Source organism: Plecotus auritus (genome assembly GCF_963455305.1).
Source record: "Plecotus auritus genome assembly, chromosome: 3".
Lineage (NCBI taxonomy): Eukaryota > Metazoa > Chordata > Mammalia > Chiroptera > Vespertilionidae > Plecotus > Plecotus auritus.
Window position 1 is genome coordinate 139,621,677 of NC_137772.1, and position 19,427 is coordinate 139,641,103.

Below are 19,427 nucleotides of genomic sequence, written 5' to 3' on the forward strand. Positions count from 1 at the left end.
ATGACAGGAATTGAATCCATGACCCTTCAGTCCGCAGGCTGAGGCTCTACCCAGTGAGCCAAACCGACTAAGGCTATATATGCCTTTTAAATATCCAAAGGTGTGTTTTTCCTCTCAAGTATTGCCTCTTAATTAGAAAAGTTGTAGGTGTAAAAGGATAAAATGCCCCAAAATATCTTATCATGACATTCCTCTAATGTTGATATCAGGAATAATGGTCTTATTGTGGAATGCAGCTTAGTGGACTAATTGCCATCTGGAATACCTCTGAAATGAGAAGGGATGAAAGAGAGGAGAGTAGCAGAATGAGGAGAGTTGTAGGATAATTCCTCTCCTAGCCTTAAGGCTGTTACTTACTTAGTTTCCTGAATCATGTAAATTGTAAAACAAGTAAAGAACCTGGAAATTGACAGAAAAAGCCCTCTTAGAAGCATGCATCAAAACTCTCAGTGCCTCACTCCACTTTATGCTTAGTAGTATTTTAAATACATTTCTATAGCATTTTGATAACTGGTTTCCCAGCACTCCACAGATGAGACCAAATTTGGAGAAACTGGAATGGTTGTTTAGAGATAAGCATAAGTATTACAAGAAAGAATTGAAAGTTGACATCCTAACAATGAAAAAGGAGGTTTTTAAAATCTAAAATAGGAATTTACGGTACAAAACTTAATGGAAAATTTGGCTTGAAAACAGTAGCTCTGTGCTGCTCTTCCCAGGTGGAATATCCTCATCTGAACTAGTTATCATGAAAACTGCTTCATGAAGCTTTCTGAAGCTCTCCAGAAAGTTAGCTGCTTCTCTCAGGCACTTACTTAGTTCATGCGTGTCCAGTTAGACACCAAGTCCCCTCTGCTTCACTATCTCTACAGTCATAGTGATCACCTCGAATCCTACCCAGAGTTCTCACTATGTTATAGATATGCCCAGCCTGCTCATTATTAGCATATATGTATGCTAGAGGCCCAGTGCACGAATTCATGCACCAGTGGGGTCCCTCAGCCTGGCCTGTGAGATCAGGCCGAAACTGGCTCTCCAACATTCCCCAAGGGGTTCCGGATTGTGAGAGGGTGCAGGCCAGGCCGAGGGACCCCACTGGTTCATGATCGGTTCCCCGGGCGGGACACGGGATGTTGGCCCTCCAGAGAGAGACTGCGGGAAGGCTCCAGGGCATGTCCGGCCCATCTCGCTCATTCCTGATCAGCCAGACCCCAGCAGCAAGCTAACCTTCTGGTCGGAGCATCTGCCCCCTGGTGGTCAGTGCACGTCATAATGATTGGTTGAGTGGCCTTAGCATATTATGCTTTGATTGGTTGAACGGCCCACCAGTAGACTGGACACTTAGCATATTGGGCTTTTATTATATAGGATATTTTAATCCTCACCTGAGTATATTTTTTCATTGCTTTTTAGCGAGAATGGAATAGGGAGGGAAAGACAGAAATATCAAAGTGAGAGAAACACATCCATTGGTTGCATTCTGCACGAGTCCCATCCAGGGCCTGGGCTACGGAGGAGCTTGCAACTGAAGTACGTGCCCTTGGCCAGACTCAAACCTGAGACTCTTGACGGTCCACAAGCCAACACTATCCACTGAGCCAAACTGGCCAGGGCTGTTATATATTTTATATATCATACTCCCCTTGCCTAAATTCCCCACATTACAAAATACTGCTCTTCCTTCAAGACACTTTAAAAATCAGTTCTTTAATGAGGCATTCCCCAGTTTCCCTAGGCAGGGTCATTTCTGTGTATGTTGCCATCATTTTATGTTAAGTCAGCATTTCTTTGATTCTGAAACATTGTTAGAAAATAAGTTATCCATTTAATAATAGTTGTGGGGCATAAAATTAAAATTAGATATACATAAATAGTTGTACTAACTGACAGAACCATCTAATAGGCACTTTCTTTAACATAGGAACATCTCTTTGAGTCCAAAGCTTTCTGAGTTTTAAGTTATCTAAATCGTTTTGGCCAGGGATTAGGAATGACAGCATGATAACATGCTGCTTTATAACCTTCGTTCTCTGATCTTAACCTCCTTAACACAATTGACCTTTGAAGCTTAGTTAAGTATGTAGATTTTGTTTACATTTTCTGTTGCTTAAACTCAGTTTTTAAAATTGTCTTTTTAATGTTTGTTTTGTCCTTACCATAATAGTAACTCTAAGTGCTAATGCATAAAAAGGAAACACTACCCTTTTTTAGTGTGAAAATCCTGTGATTTTCCCAGAGGTGGCAAATTCTGTTCCCTTTAATTGCTTTGCCTGGCATGTGACAGGCAATTTGTGTATAAACTAGCTTTTGGTTTCAGTGTTATTTCTTAATTACAGACTTTTGAAAGATTCTGTAAGAAAAAATTAGGGATTCAAATTCCTATCAACAACATGGAACAAAGGATGGAATTTTCCGTTTTATGGGCTAAAAATGCGGGGAAGTGGAAAGAATGATTCCTGCAGTATATTTGAGCCAGGGAGATACGGTATGTCTAAAATACCATTTGTCCTATTATATTTATCTGTTTGCAAGTCCCTCATCTTAGAGAGAAAGTTTTTCAAGGGCGAGGTCTAGGTTGGTGGTAGTTATATCCCCAGGACCCTGGCGTATTGTGGGTCTTAAAATGAGTAGTAATCCTAAGTGATTTACTTACTGGTTTAATTGTTTGACTTTTTAAAATTGTCCAAGCTAATTTTGTGGTATGTTGTTGGAAGATTTTTGTGTAAAATATTTAAAATAAAATTTTCATCTTTATAGGGATAAGCTTCAGCTTAATGCACAAATCTCATAACCCGATTCTGCTGAATATTAAGAATAAGGGCTTTCAACATGAAGAGTTTGAGTATTACACTAGTGACTGCCACAGACTTCAGATCATTGTGTTAGTTAAAATGAATTTGGCTTAGTGGCTTTAATATTTGAGGTCATGAGGATAAGAACCTGATTTTTTTAATAGTTAGAAGAGGACTAATTGTGTCAGAAGCATGTTGCATGTGACAGTTATTATTTATTCTGCATAGCACCTCTGCAAATAAGATGAAGGCTTCTTTGTACATAGAGATAAGTCAATTCTGCCCCAGTGCTGGGTGGTGGAGGAGGGAGGTGGGTCTAGCTCTCTATAACTCCCTAGTCAATTGCTCTTTCTGCTGTAGTACACAATTGAGTCTCTGATGTGTTACCAGCAGGTTAAAGTGATGCCAAGAGCTAGAATTGTTTTTCTCTCTCTTTTCTTGCATTTAAAATGTTCTTGAAGTGCTTGCCTATTCACCTACGATTTGAGGGAAAAAGTGTAAGAGGCTAGGGGTTTGGTTTATTCTTATTGACTCTAAATATTGACTGCAAAAAGCCAAATTTAAATCTAGTTCTGCTTAGGTTGTGGGAAGATTGTGCCACACATTTAAAATACCAAACACTGAAAACTTGATATTATCCTAATCTTAAAGTGAGAATTTATACTATTAGAGACTTTAGGAGGAAATAGTAACTCTTAATGAAATGTGATATTTGTGATGATGGGGAGGAGGTAAGGTCTGTAGTAGAAAAATATAACCCTCAAGATCCAAGAAAGCACTTGTGTCAAAACTAATAAGGGGTAAATAATAAATTGTAAAACTCATGTTTATTAATTTTTTTAAAAGCCTAATTCTGTTGAATTCATCTCACAAGGTTGGGCCTAGGATATTGACATTCTGAATTTGGGCCTAGGATGTTGACATTCTGAATTGACTGAGAAGATTGTGTTACAAAATAATGCCTTTCATGACACTTGTCTGGGATAAAAAGTTTATGTAATATCACTTTTTTTTTTTTTTACCAATGTCTCTATAACATATAGTGTGTAAGCCATCTACTTATTAGTGAAACTTACTTACATAATTACTCTTGATGATATATGTTCAAAAAAGTGAAGATTTGCTGTCATTGAGGATATTTTTTTAAAAGTACGAAGCACTGAAGAAAATTTCAAAGTAGGAGTGCTTAAGATGTTTCCAGAAATGACAGACTTATTAGAATGACCTAACGTAATTTGCAAAAATAAACACTTTTAGGCTTTATATGTTCTGATACATAATCTGGAGTATCAGTTATTACTTTACTGAGGCCCAGTGCACAAAATTTGTGCACTCGGGGTGGGGTGGGGGGGTGCGGGTGGGGGAGTGGGGTGTCCCTCAGCCTGGTCTGTGCCCTCTCGCAGTCTGGGAACCCTAGGGCAGTGGTCGGCAAACCACAGCTTGCGAGCCGCCGTTTGCCGCTCTGTTGACTAATGAGTTTGCCGACCACTGGACCAGACTAAATGTTACCATGTAGTTGGAAGCTGTGAGGATTAGGCAATTGTGGCATATTGTGTGCAAAGAGGTAAGGGTAGTATATGACAGTGGTCAGCAAACTCATTAGTCAACAGAGTGGCAAACCGCGGCTCAGCTGTGGTTTGCCTACCACTGCCCTAGGGGAATGTCTGTCTGATGACTTAGGCCCGCTTCCCACAGTGCGCTCCCACAGGGAGCGGGCCTAAGCTGTCAGTCGAAATCCTCAGCGCTGCTGCAGAGGCTTGTGGCTGAGCAGCGCTCACCCCTGGTGGTCAGTGCACATCATAGTGACCAGTTGTTCTGCTGTTCCGACTATTTGCCTATTAGCCTTTTATTATATAGGACTAGAGGCTCGGTGCACAAAATTCATGCACGGGGGTGGGGGGGTGTGTCCCTTGGCTCAGCCTGCACCCTCTCCAATCTGGGACCCCTCGAGGGATGTCTGACTGCCCGTCGAACATCTCTTTCACAATCCAGGACTGCTGGCTCCCAACTGCTCGCCTGCCTGCCTTCCTGATTGCCGCTAACCACTTCTGCCTGCCAGCCTCATCACCCCCTAACCACTCCCCTGCCAGCCTGATTGATGCCTAACTGCTCCCCTGCCAGCCTGGTCACCCCTAACTGCCTTCCCCTGCAGACCTGGTCACCCCTAACTGCCCTCCCCTGCAGGCCTGGTCACTCCTAACTGCCCTCCCCTGCAGGCCTGGGTCCCCCCCCCCCCCCCCGCAACTGCCCTTCCCTGCAGGCCCGGTCTCCCCCAACATCCCTCCTCTGCCGGCCTGCTCACCCCTAACTGCCCTCCCCTGCAGGCTTGATTGCCCCCAACTGCCCTCCCTTGCAGACCTGGTCCCTCCCAACTGCCCTCCCCTGCTGGCCATCTTGAGGTGGCCATCTTGTGTCCACATGGGGGCATTCATCTTTGACCACATGGGGCAGTCATCTTGTGTGTTGGAGTGACGGTCAATTTGCATATTATTCTTTTATTAGATAGGATGGAGGCCTGGTGCACGGGTGGGGGCCAGCTGGTTTGCCCTGAAGGGTGTCCTGGATCAGGGTGGGGGTTCCCTTGGGGCATGCGACAGCCTGGGTGAGGGGCCTGTGGTGGTTTGCAGGCTGGCCACGCTTCCCGGCGACCCAAGTGGAGTCCTTGGTATCTGGGATTTATTTATCTTCTATAAGTGAAACTTTGTAGCCTTAAGCGGAGGCCAAGGCAGGGCTATGGAAACTTGGCTTCCTCCATCGTCAGGGGCAACTCAGGCCTCCTGCTCTCTCCAGCTCTGTGGCTGCAGTCATTTTTGATGGGATTTATTTATCTTCTATAATTGAAACTTTGTAGCCTTGAGTGGAAGCCTGGGCCTGCCAGGGTGTGCGGAAAGCTTGGCTTCCTCCATTGCTGGGGAAACCCAAGCCTCCTGCTCGCTCCGTGGCCGCAGCCATCTTGGTTGGGTTAATTTGCATACTCGCTCCTGATTGGCTTGTGGGCGTGGCTTGTGGGTGTTACAGAGGTACGGTCAGTTTGCATATTACTCTTTTATTAGATAGGATAGTCATACTGCATAGTAAACAGCATTTAGGACAGATTCTCAGTAAATACTTTTTAGTAATATTCCAAGTATCCAGAAAGTTCATCACTGGGATTTCTGCACATTTTATACTTAATCTATAGAAAGTCAAGCAGTCGATACGAGTTTATTTCAAAAAGTGAAATTTGGGTTTGTTATAGGATTAGTATGAATTCAGTGTAGACCATGACAACTTTACAATGGCATTTAATATTTAGAAAACACTTGTTAAACTTCTGTATATGTAATATTTTGTGTACTGTGTGTATGTGGGGAAGGATAGGAGATGAAGAGGAGTATCTCCTTAAGTGGTTTATGATTTAGGTAAGATAAAAGAATGTATGTACTAATTAAAGCAAATTAAAAAATAGGTGAGGATTAAGAAACCATATTGAGTATAAGCATTCAGAATAAGATAGCCTCTGATCTACAAATTGGGAATTTGATGTTTTTAAGTTCCATCTTACAAGGATGAAGGTTATTAGTTCTGTTAATCTGGGGCCAAGGAGGGGCAGGGGGCAGATGGTAGGGGCTATTTTACATTTCATTTCCAGTGTTTTGTAAATGTGTAGGTTGGGAGACCAGAGTGAGGTGAAGCTTAGCTGTTAGAAAATACAATTTCCTTCTGAATCAAAGAAAAATTAAATTATACTTAGTGTTTAAACTACTTTTAAAAATTGTATTTCTTTGAAAACTGGTAGTATATAATAGGAAATCAAGACCAGCATTTCCAGATTTAGCAAATAAAAAATACACAATAACCAGTTAAATTGAATTTCAGATAAACAGTGAATAAAAGTGTATCCCAAATAGTGGATGGGACATACTTATACTTAAAACACACACACACACACACACACACACACACACACAAAAACAACACAATAACAAAACAAAAAAAACCTTAATTGTCTGAAATTTAGATCTAACTTAATGGCCTGTATTTATTTGGCAGCCCTATGAGGACCTGATGAGAGGGCTAGTAATGGAGTCAATCTTTTGTCTAAATGGGAAAACAGGAAGTGAAACCATACATAGGTTTTAAAAAGGATGGCAATATTGAAAACAAAGTTTGAAGAGCATTTATCAGTTTATTGCCAATCACAATAAGATGGGGAGGTTAGGGAGGTTTTGAGGTTAGGATGGAAACAACTGAAGTCAATACAGTGAACCAAGGTTCTGAATCATGAAAGAGAACTTGATACTGAATCTAAATAGTGGCTCAACTTAAGGCTTCTTTGTGTATTTTCTGGTAGAGGAGACCATATACAGAAGATCTGAGTAGCCCTAAATTCATAGATGGTTACACTGATGGTTTTGCGCTTGGACTGGGATAAGTAAAAGAGGGCAACATTTTGAGGGTAGACAAAGAACTTTAAAGTTAGGAGATCTTAGAGATAAAATTGGTCCATCTCTCTTATAGACGAGAAAATTGAGACCTAGGGACACTGCATCTTGCCCTAGAATCTCAGTGGTCGGCAAACTCATTAGTCAACAGAGCTGCAAACCACGGCTCGCGAGCCGCAGTTTGCCGACCACTGCCAGTGAGAATGAAAACTCAGTCCTGACTCTCAACTTAGTGCTCATTCCCCTGTTCAGTGTTTAACTTTCCTAAACTTTGACAGAAATAGTATTCATTCAACAAAATATTTGAGTGCCAGCTTAATGTTACACCAAGTATAGATTTGGGGATAAGATTGATTAAAGCAGGTATTTTGTCCTGTATACATGGAAATTTATTGTTTTTCCATTTATTGTAAATGGTGCTAAATGAGCAAGACTTTTAGAATAAAATGGTTTCATTAACACATAGTCCAGAACTAGAACTGACTCCTGATCTCTGTAGCTCACTCTCCTGTTTTGCAGTTGTATAGTTGTGCAAAAATTCATTTGCGTCTCCAGCTATTATATAACCTACATTTGTGCAACTGATAGGCTTTAATTGTTCCTTTATAATTCACTCAGTTATCCTTTGTGATAGAGAGTAACACCGATGAGACCTCTGTGTTTATATGAAAGAAAGTGCTATAAATTCATCCCCTTGGTGCAGTGAACAGGTAAAAATCAGACCTTGGCTAAAGGCCTCATCTTCTTGGATTAGAATTCAGTGGTTCTCAACCTTTCTAATGCCGCGACCCTTTAATACAGTACCTCATGTTGTGGTGAGCCCCAACCATAAAATTAATTTTGTTGCTACTTCATAACTGTCATTTTGCTACTGTTAATGAATCTTAATGTAAATATCTGTGTTTTCCGATGGTTTTAGGCTCTAAAGCCGCGGTTCTCCACCTATGGGTCGCGACCCACAGGTGGAGAACTGCTAGCAGGGTCACCTAAGACCATCGGAAAACACAGATATTTACATTACGATTCATAACAGTAGCAAAATCTGCCTTAGCATTCTGCGTATCTCAAAATTGATGGAGAGCATGCTCTTATATGTATTTATGAGTTTTGCCTCCTTATTTTGACATCTTTCAGTGTTCTTGAAATAGATATGTGAAGCGTAATAGGTTTGATGTAAACATTTTAAAAGCAAATATTGTCACTAGTAAAATCTAGCAACTAAAATTGCTGGGTGAATAACGTTTATTTCATTCTCTGTTGATCTTATACCCACTATATTAGTATTTTTCTGTTTTAGCAAATAGAGGGTATGGATAAAACTTAATGTTTCTTTTTAGTCAGGTTCCTCAGTATTATAATTCTTACCCATCAATTCTTCATCAGATGATGTATAGTAAGAAGAATGAGCTATCTTTATATTTCTCCCATAATGTTTGGAATGTGTTTTTAAAACTGATCTCATTTATAAACTTGACTGCCTCTTTAACTTGGAGTCAGAAATTTTTAATTAAATAATAATTCAGGTTATGTTCTAGTTAATTAGTTTTATATTATTTTTAAAAGGATTTTGTGTGGTAGTTTATAAGAAAATTATATTGTCAGTATCCTATATAATAAAAGGCTAATGTGCAAATCGACCCAGCAGCAGAACGACCGGTCGCTGTGATGTGCACTGACTCCTAGGGAGCACACGCTCAATGCAGGAGCTGCCCCTGGTGGTCACTGTGCTCCTACAGGGGGAACGCAGTTCAGCCAGAAGCCGGGCTCACAGCTGGCGAGCACAGCGGTGGTGGTGGGAGCCTTTCCCACCTCCGCGGTAGTGCTTAAGGACCCCTTGGGGGATGTCCAACTGCCAGCTTGGGCCCGCTCCCCAGTACTAGAGGTGAGTAGGGAACAGGCCTAAGCTGGCAGTCGGACATCCCCCGAGGGGTCCTGGACTGTGAGAGGACGCAGGCCAGGCTGAGGGACCCCTCCCTCCCCCCACCCAGTGCACAAATGTCTTGTACAGGGCTTCTAGTTATTTAAGAAAAGGACTAGGTGATTAGCTTGGAGTTGTAAGTTGAAAGAGGCTAGTAATTTTTATTTATAGAAGATACAAATAACACCATAAAGGTGCTATGGTAAATTAATTATGGATATATGGTAGAGACAGGATCCTATTTTTATTTGGATTAATACCTAGTTGTTGTCTCTTAAGTATATATGTGGCCACTGCAGTGGTACATACTGTCAATTTAGCTAATCTAAATTTGTTACATGAATCTGTGCATACACGTGCACACACACCACACACTTGAAACTGTTTGAAACTGTTTCCAGTCGTGTAGTTTTATGTTGAGATTGAACCCAAATAGGCCATGCATTGCTATGAGCATTGTGAAGCATGTGGAAATGGCCCGTGTCTGCAGAGTGCTCTTGGACTGGTTAGGTTGTTTAGGAATATGGTTGGCACACACGTGTATGTGTGTTTGTGAGAGAGAGAGAGAGACCTCACTCAAGGAATTTTCATTGATTTTTAGAGAGAGTAGAAGGGAGGGGGAGAGACAGAAACATTGATTTATTGGTTGCCTCCCGCATGCACCCCTACTAGGGCTGGGGATTGAGCCTACACACCAGATATATCCCTTTGACTGGAATCAAACCCATGACCCTTCAGTCCTCAGGCTGACACTCTATCTATTGAGCCAAACCAGCTAGGGCAGCTAATACTAATATGTTAATATTTTTTAATGAAGAATGTACTCAGTGCAGCACTATTTTTGCTAAAATGGCCTTTTACATTTTTTTTTTGGAAGATTTAATGATGTGCTCCATTACATTGGATAAAAGAAAAAAGTTCTTAACTATGAACTAAGGTAAAAGTGAGTGCACTCGAAAGCATAGTAGTTATCTGGCATTTTTGTATTAGGGGAGAATAGTGGATAAAAGTTTGAGAAAGTGGTGTATTCTTTGCTTAGGGTAAAGAGTAGCCCACAGTCACATTTAAGGATGTATTTGTAGATATCGTAAGCAGTACCATTTTTTCTTCAAAATAGATTTCTCACAGGCTAATCAGGATACACTTCTGGTTTATCTTCTCAGGGGAGTGGGGTATAAAATAACCCTTCCTTTGTCATCGAAAATGGGTGAAAGATTAATGAAGAACGAGTTTTGCAGATGCTTAAGGAAAGTTCAGAGAATTTTCTTTTCACAGTGGCCAGTATTTGCAGTTCATACCTAGAGAGAAAAAACCATTAAAAGTAAATATTGTTTGAGGTAAACGAGAATGCATTAGTCTGCTAGGGTCACCATAACAAAATACCACAGGCCGGATGGCTTAAACAACAGAAAATTATTTTCTTACCATTATGGATGCTGAAAGTCTAAAGTCATGATGTTGGGAGGTTTTCTTTTCTCCTGAGGCCTTTCATCTTGGCTTGTAGATGGTTGCCTTGCTATGTCCATGCATGGCCTTTCCTCTCTGTGCTCCTCTCTGTTGTCTCTTCCTTTTATAAGGACACCAGTTGTATTGGATCTCACCTTTAGGACCTCATTTAAATCCAATTATTTCTTTAAAAAGCCCTCTATTCAAAGACAGCCACATTGGGAGTTAGGGCTTCAATTTATGAATTTTGAGGAGCCACAACTCAGTCTCTATAACTAGGAAAGCAAAGAAATTCACTCTAAAGTATAATTTTAGTCAAATAGAAAATGGTTTTCAAGCTTGAGCATGCAACGGAATCACCTGGCAGTCTTGTTAAAACACATTGCTGAATCGTACCCACAGAGGCTCTAATTGAAGAGGTTTGGAGTGGGCCTAAGAATTTGCATTTCTAACAGGCTTCAAGGTATGCTGATGCTGCTACGTCTGGGGACCATACTTGGAAAATCACTGATGTCATATTCTCTGTTTTGATTGAGGGAAGTTGGTGAATTATGCCCCTGAAATAGGGGAAATTCTCTCATGTGGGATGGAAGTAGTGAGATGGACTAAAGTGAGAAATCGCAGATGTAGTGGGAATGTTGAAGAAATACTGGTTTTACTTACTGGCCGCTGCGTTTAGTCTCAGTTAAATGAGTTAAAGAGGTATTTTGGTAGGAGGTTGAAAGCAAGCATTTCTGTTGTCTGTAATGGGAGGAAAAATTGACTCTAGACTGTCATTAAGGAATTTAATTCCCAGAATACTTTTCACATCCTTCAAATCTTTGCTGTATTTCCCTCTCTTGGTGAGACATGTCCGGACCATTGTATTAAATTGCATCTATGAATTGGAAGACTTTGTCCCAACAGAAGAGGGCAAAGGCAGAGGCTACAGTGAAAAATATGAATTAGGTAGAGTGGTGCCTGAAGCTCAGAATGTAATGTGTACCTAGTTTAAATGGACCATTTGGGTAAAGTGTAAGCAATGAGTAAATTGGGTTGTGCCCCGAAAGTTCATTTTTGTTGATTTAGTACTGGAAACATTTTTTCATAGAAATAGAACTATAAACAATTGGTCAACAAAATCCAAAATTGAATCTAAGTCACTAGTACTACTAGCCTGAGTTCTGGGAGTTCCCATTAAATTAATATGGGATAGCAGATAAGAGGGAAAGGGAAGGAAGAAAGCCAAGTTCCCTTTCCTCAATTCATGTCAAATGGACTAAGAGAAGATTAAGTTTTTGTGAGTGAACATCTGTATTAGGTGCTCCAGAATAACCAACATTTCTTTTAAGAAATGCTCCTCTCTTGGTGTGGCTGATTTTAGCTGGGTCTTGAAACAGTCCTAATTCATTTTATAGTCATGGGTAAATGACCACTGTTTCCCTCCTTAGAGAAACTTAGAGATATTTTAAGAAGTATGTAGACATGTGTATGCTATTGGTATATGTGTGTATACATGTTTTAAATGTATAAATATATATTTGAATTCATACTGATAGCTTTCATTTCAGGCCAGCCTTCTCACATTCCCTTTTTGTCTCTACTTCCACAGACAACCGTAGCTCCCAACATGAACACTTAATTCTTTGCTTAGTCTATTCCAGTGGTCGGCAAACTGCGGCTGAGCCGCGGTTTGCCGCTCTGTTGACTAATGAGTTTGCTGACCACTGGTCTGTGCTGTACATGATATATTTGAGAACTTCTACATCCATGCCGCTATGACAGACAAAGGCACTAAGAGACGTTTAAGGTTTGTTTATACTCCTTCTCCCCCCACCCCCAGACTAAGTCAGTCTCTCTCTCTCTCTCTGTGTGTGTGTGTGTGTGTGTGTGTGTGTGTGTGTGTGTGTGTGTGTGTGTGTATAACATAGTATACTTTGTCTAAAAGTAACTTGCATTGGGTTCTCTCCCTCCTCCTTAGAGTGGTCATTTTATTCATTTGAGATACAGTTGGGTTCATTTACTTATGTTGTATTCTGTTTTAGCCCCTTTCCCTGACCCTTTTTCTTTATATTTTATATTTTGAATAAGTAGAACACTAGTGTGCTTCCAAAGCCAAAAACTACGCATAAAAAATGTATACTTGAAATTGTCAGTTCTTTCCATTCACCCCTCCCACCTCTGCTCCTTTTGCAAGTCATCCGTTTTCTTATGTTTTGTTTTGTTTTTTTGGTTTATTCTTTCTGTGTTTCTTTCCCCCCAAATGAACTGACTTACGTATAGTTTTCTTGTTTCTTCCTTCTTACATAAAAAGTAGTGTATGTTTTGCATTCTGCTTGTTTCCCTACTTAATGTATCCTGCAAATCCCTCTATATTGGCTTGTAGACATTGTCAACATTCTTTTTTTAAAAAAAAATACCTGTGTGATGTTCTGCTGAATGTGCAACCACTCTCCTCTGTTTGCACAGAATTTTGAAGTGATAAATGATGCTGCAATGAATAACATTGTGCATATGTATTTTCATGCTGTTAAGATATATCTTCAAAATAAATTCCTAGAAGTGAGATTGCTGAGATGAAGAGTAAATTAATAGTGTTTTTATTGGCTATTGTCAGATTCCCTTCTGTAGAGATATGCCAGATTCTGGTTATCTATTGCTGCTTAACAAACCACCCCAAACTTAATTGTGCTCAACAATCCTTGAATTACAGTTTTAGATTCTAGATCAGAAAATTGCATACGGGACAGTGGGATGGCTTGTCTCTGCTTCACAGTGTCTGCAGCTCCCACTGGGAAGTCTCAGATGGCTGGGAGGTGACAATGACAACAGTTAGGAGCTAGAATTATACAGGATGGGGCAAAAGTAGGTTTACAGTTTGTATGTAAAATAATTCATAAGTAATATAAGAATAAACTCCATTTCACATACAGATATAAGACTACTTTTGCCTCACCCTGTATGGCAGACTGGACTGAGAAGACTAACGTGGGACTCAGTTCAGACTGTCAACCAGGGTGGTCTCTCAGTGTAGCTTGGGCTTCTTCACAGAATTGGCAACCTCTGTTCTTAGAGGGATCTTCAGGAGAATGAGTATTTCAAGACAAGCAGGCAGAAGCTATACAACCTTTTGTAGCCTAGCTTGAAGTTCCATTAATATTGATTCTCTGACACTATGGGGGGAAGCAGTCACAAGTCTGCTCAGATTAAAGGTTGGGGACATAGACCCCACCTCTCCATGGGAGTAGTGTCAAAAACTTTATGACTATGTTTTAAAACTGCCGCAAACATTTTGCATAAATTGCTCATGAATTGATTTGTTGTCCCAAGGCCTCACTATAAATAGTACATTTTCCAACTTTTGGGTTTTTGTTAATGTGGTTGTTCAGAGATGGTATTTCACCATAGTTTTAATTTTCTTTTCTCTTATAAGTTATATTGAATATATTTCCCCCCTTTTAAGGGCTATTTTTATATTTTTGTGAATAGTCTGTGACTTTTGCTCATTTTTCTATAGGATTTTTTAAAAATATATTTTATTGATATTTTACAGAGAGGAAGGGAGAGGGATAGAGAGCTAGAAACATCGATGAGAGAGAAACATCGATCAGCTGCCTCCTGCACACCTCCCACTGGGGATGTGCCCGCAACCACGGTACATGCCCTTGACCGGAATCGAACCTGGGACCTTTCAGTCCGCAGGCCGACGCTCTATCCACTGAGCCAAACCGGTTTCGGCTCTATAGGATGTTTTGTCTGTTTCTTCAATTTAAAAATTTTCTTCAATATATTAGGGGAAGTAGCCTCTTTTCTGTGATATTGCTAATACTTTTCCATATTTGCTATTTATGTCTTTTTAAAAATAATTATTTATTGTTGAAAGTATTACATATGTCCCCTTTTTCCCCCATTGACCTCCTCCAGCCCCCCCCCTCTCCCAGGCCTTCAGCACCCTGTCTGTGTCCATGGGTTATGCATATATGCATACAAGGTCTTTGATTGATTACCTCCCACCCACTCTCCCCCGCCTTCCCTCTGAGATTCCACACTCTGTTCCATGCTTGTGTCTCTGGATCCACTCTGTTCATCAGTTTATTTTGTTACTAGTTGTACTGGTTAATAATGTGGATTTTGTAATCAAAGAAAACACAATAATTTCAAGAAAAACATCAAAAGTGCTTTATTCAAAGTAATGTCCATCGCTAGCTACACATTTCCCCCATCGTTCAGGTAATTTGTGGATACCATACCAATAGAACTTTTCTTGTTTTGAGGCAAGCCATTCAGAGACCCAATTTTCCACTTCTTCGTATGTTTTGAAGTGCTGCTAAGAAAGTGCGTGTGCCATCAGTCAGAGCAAGTGGTAATCTGAAGGAGCAAGGTCTGGTGAATACAGCGGGTGGGTTAATACTTCCTGGGCAAGATCTTTTTAACATATCTTTCACTGGTTTTGAAGTGTGTGATGGTGAGTCATCATGAAGCAAAATTACTTTGCCGTGTCTTCTGGACCATTCTGGTTGTTTCACGATCAAAGCATGGTTCAAATTGATTATTTGTTGTCGGTAGCAATCAGTATTAATGGTTTCACCTGGTTTTAGAAGCTCATAATACACCACACCATCCTGATCCCACCAATTAAGAGCATTGTCTTCTTTCCGAAGCGATTTGGCCTTGCAGTCAATGTTGATGGTGTTGTATCGCAAGTCAGCAAGCTGGAAAGACACCTTAATCAGCCAATTAGTTAGGAGTCATCTTTATTGTGCACAGTTTCAGAGCAGATTACCTCTGTCAAATTCTGAACAAACACAGGAGGGAGTATTTCCTTTTTATATTCTAGTTCTTTGTGTAAGACAGCTTGTAACCTTGAGTATATATCATATCTAACAAAAACCTGTCATATCTATACAGATAACTTGTAACTTTGAGTACATATCTATATAGACACCTGTAACCTTGGATGAACTAACACTTTGGCAGAATATGGGAATTATTATCAGTATCAGTGTGTCAGCCCCTTTAGATGGCTAGCTTGCAAGGTCACACAGTTAAGTTTATCTTTTCTATTATTCAAGCTAAAAACAAAGTTATTTTACAGTCTAAAAATAACAAAGTTGACCTACAGAATAAGAGACTAAGAATAACAGAGTAGTTCAAACAGCAGTTTCAAACAGCATTTTTTCCAAAGGAGGGACCACTATGCTTCAATGGTTGACCTGGATCAACCCATGATTTTGTATGTTTGGGATTCTCAAAATAAACCCACTTTTCATCGCCAGTCACAATTCGATGCAAAATAGACTTTCTTTCGTGCATTGAAGCAACATTTTACTGATAACTTCTTGGTTTTCCATTTGTCTTTCGTTCAGTTGATGTGGCACCCATTTTCCTTCCTTTAAAATCTTTCCCATTGCTTGTAAACGATCGGAAATTGTTTGCTGAGCAAGTTTAATCTTTCTGCAAGTTGTTTTTGAGTTTGACACACATTTTCAACCAATAATGCTTGTAATTGTTGGTCTTCAAACTTTTTCGGTTGACCTGGATGTTCTTTGTCTTTCACATCGAAATCATCACTTTTAAAGCATTTAAACCAGCGTTTACAAGTATCTTGAGATGGAGCGTGTTCACCATAAGCTTCCTGAAGTATATAATAACTTTCAGCAGCACTTTTCTTCAAAATAATGAATTAAAACTTCCCACAAATGCTCTTTTTTTGGCACGAAATTCGACATTTTTAAGCGTAAATGCCCTGACTGGTTTGGCTCAGTGGGTGGAGCGTCGGCCTGCAGACTGAAGGGTCCCAGGTTCGATTCCAGTCAAGGGCATGTACCTTGGTTGTGTGCACATCCCCAGTAGGAGGTGTGCAGGAGGCAGCTGATCGATGTTTCTCTCTCATCGATGTTTCTAACTCTCTATCCCTCTCCCTTCCTCTCTGTAAAAAATCAATAAAATATATTTAAAAAAATATATCTATGATGTTAACACCTTCAGCAAATTTGACATATGAAGTTTTGAAGCTTGCTGTCAATACAACAAAATAGCATACATATCAAATCTCATATACATCAACATATGTGTGACTCCATCTATTGAAAAAAATTCGCATTATTAACTGATACACCTAGTACTTAGATTCCACATATGGAGTGCGATCATTTGATACTTGTCTTTCTCTGACTGATTTATTTCACTTAGCATGATACTCTCCAGGTCCCTCCATGCTGTCTCAAAGGGTAAGAGATTGACTTTGCTTATGTTGTATTTTACCATGTAGAAGTTTAATTTTGTGATCAAATTTATTAATCTTATTTAATGCCTCCGAATTTTAAGTCATAGTAAGAAAACTTTTCCTTACATTTTAGTTACAGGGAGATTTACTTAAGTTTTCTTTTAATTTTTATATTCATTACTTTGATCCATTTGGAATTTATTCTTATGTGGTCTTAGATCTTATAGATCTAATTGTATGTATGTCTAAATAACAGTTCAGTTGTCCTTACACAATTTATGAAAAAGCCTATCTTTGCTTAACCTCCTTCTCAAGTATTTTGAGTTATTACCATTATCATATGCTACTTTCAATATGTAGTTGGGTCTATTTCTAGACTTTCTATTCTAGTCCATTGGTCTTTCACATATCAGCACCACAGTGTTTTATTCATAGGGACTTTCCAGTATGTTTTAATATTTGGTAGGGCTGATCTTCCCATCATAGCTCTTCATTTGCTGTGGTTTCCTGGCTATTCTTGTATGTTTAGTTTTCCATATAAACTTAAATATTAACTTGTCTAGTTCCAGAAAAAAAGCGTGTTCTTATTTGGATTGCATGAATTTATAAATTGCCTCAGAGAAAACTGACCTCTTAATGATGTTGATATATCCTAATCATGAGCACGGAACCTTTTCTCCATTTTTTGTTCAGGTCTGCATTATTGTCTTTCAAGAGTGTTTACAGGATTTTCTTACATAGATTTTAAACATTTCTTAAGTTTATTTCTAAGTATTTTTAATCTTATTTATGGATATTGTGATGGAGTTTTCCATTACATTTTCTAATTAGGTATTAGTTGTGTATATGAAGGCCATCGTTTTTTGCATGTTCATTTTAATACTTATGACTTAATTGTTTCAAGTTAGTTTTCATTAATTCTTTTGGTTCTGGAATCTAGGGTTTTTGAGATATATTATAATGTCTTCTATAGAGATTATTTTACTTTTCTCCAGTTCTTACATCTCTAGTTGTTTTCTTTTGTCTAATTCATTGGCTTTAGAATGATGTTAAATAATAATGAATGTGGTGGACATTCTTTTCTTGTTTCTGACCTGCCTCTTTTGTATTTCCCATTAGGATACTGACTTTAGACCTGGCCGGTGTGACTCAGTGGTTGATCCAGGAGATCATGGTTTGATTCCTGGTCAGGGCACATGCCCTGATTGTGGGTCGATCCCCAGTAAGGAGCATGCAAGAGGCAGCAGATCAATAATTCTCATCATTGATGTTTCAATTTCTCTCTCTCCTTCTCCCTTCTTCTCTGAAATCAGTAAAAATATATATATTTTTAAAAAGATACTGACTTTAGGATTGAGATACATATAATTTATCATGTTAAGTATTCATTCATTCCTATTTACTAATTTTCTAATGTTGGACTATCTGTGTTCCTGGTATAAATATCACTCTGGCATTCTGTTTTTTGTTTGTTTGTTTTTAACATGGTATTGGAAATCTGTTTACAGAAACCCTAAATAAAACGTTAGAATTAATATTCAAAATTAATATTGGTCTGAATTTTAATCTGTCTTTATTAGGTTTAGATATTGATATTATAGTTACTTTAAAAGAAATTGAAAGCTTTTACTTTCTAGTCTCTGAAACAATTTATGTAGCGTTGGGGCTTGAAAGGTTTGATAGAATTCCTTCATGAAACCCTCTGGACCTGATGTTCTTTTGTGGAGGTTTTTCTTTAGTGACTTTTCGTTTCCTCATCTCTGCTATAGTCAGTTTTGGTAAGCTGATAGGAAATTAACCATTTCATCTAGGTTTTCAACCTGTTTTTTGAAATTACCTCTGCATAAATAGTTACTTCCTCTTTTATCATTTTATTTATGGTATCGTGCATTCTTTCTTCTGTCGGTGTTATATATAAGATGTACAGTCCGTTCTTTTAACTATGTTTCCAGCTTTGTCGTAGTTCTAAATTTAAATATATTGAATGCGCACATTAGTCCTTTACTAAAGCTTTCCAGGTATCTCTTGGTTGAAGGGTATCTTGTAAGTTTTTAGCAACAGCATGTGTATGTAGTATTCTTGAGTCCTTGTATATTCAAAACTGTTTTCCCCCCATACACTTGATATTTGAAGGAAAGCTTTGCTCCCACATTCTTAATTTTCTTGAAAATGCGTTCCACAGTTGTCTTTTATATATATATATATATATATATATATATATATGTATGTATGTATGTATGTATGTATTGCTTCTGAAGTCTAGTTTTATTACTTTTAAAAGTTCTTCACTAAGATGTATCTTGAAGTAGATTGTTCCAGGTTAAATTTTCCAGGTATACAGTGAACCAAATGTGGTTTAGATTTTCTCTCATTTCTAGAAAGATTTCTTGAATTATAATTTTAAATAATATTTCAGTTTCATTGTATTGTTTTCTTAAAGGACTCCAGTTATACAATGCTGGATCTCTCTTGCATGTGTTACTTTTCAGACTTTTTTTCTGATCCTTTTTACTCCATTCTTTATCTCATTTTCATTCTCCTATTTTTTTTTTTTTTTTTTTTTTGCCTTTCTTCAATCTCTTGTTAAATTTTCACTTAGGTTCACTCACCCTTGAGCATTTTTTAATTTATTCTTAATTTCA

At 38.8% G+C, this 19,427-nt stretch overlaps 1 protein-coding gene across 12 annotated transcripts in view; it reads left to right on the forward strand.

The window, feature by feature from the left end:
• ATP2B1 (ATPase plasma membrane Ca2+ transporting 1) overlaps nucleotides 1-19,427 on the forward strand; it is a 138,201-nt gene that overhangs the window by 17,650 nt on the left and 101,124 nt on the right. The window lies entirely within an intron of this gene.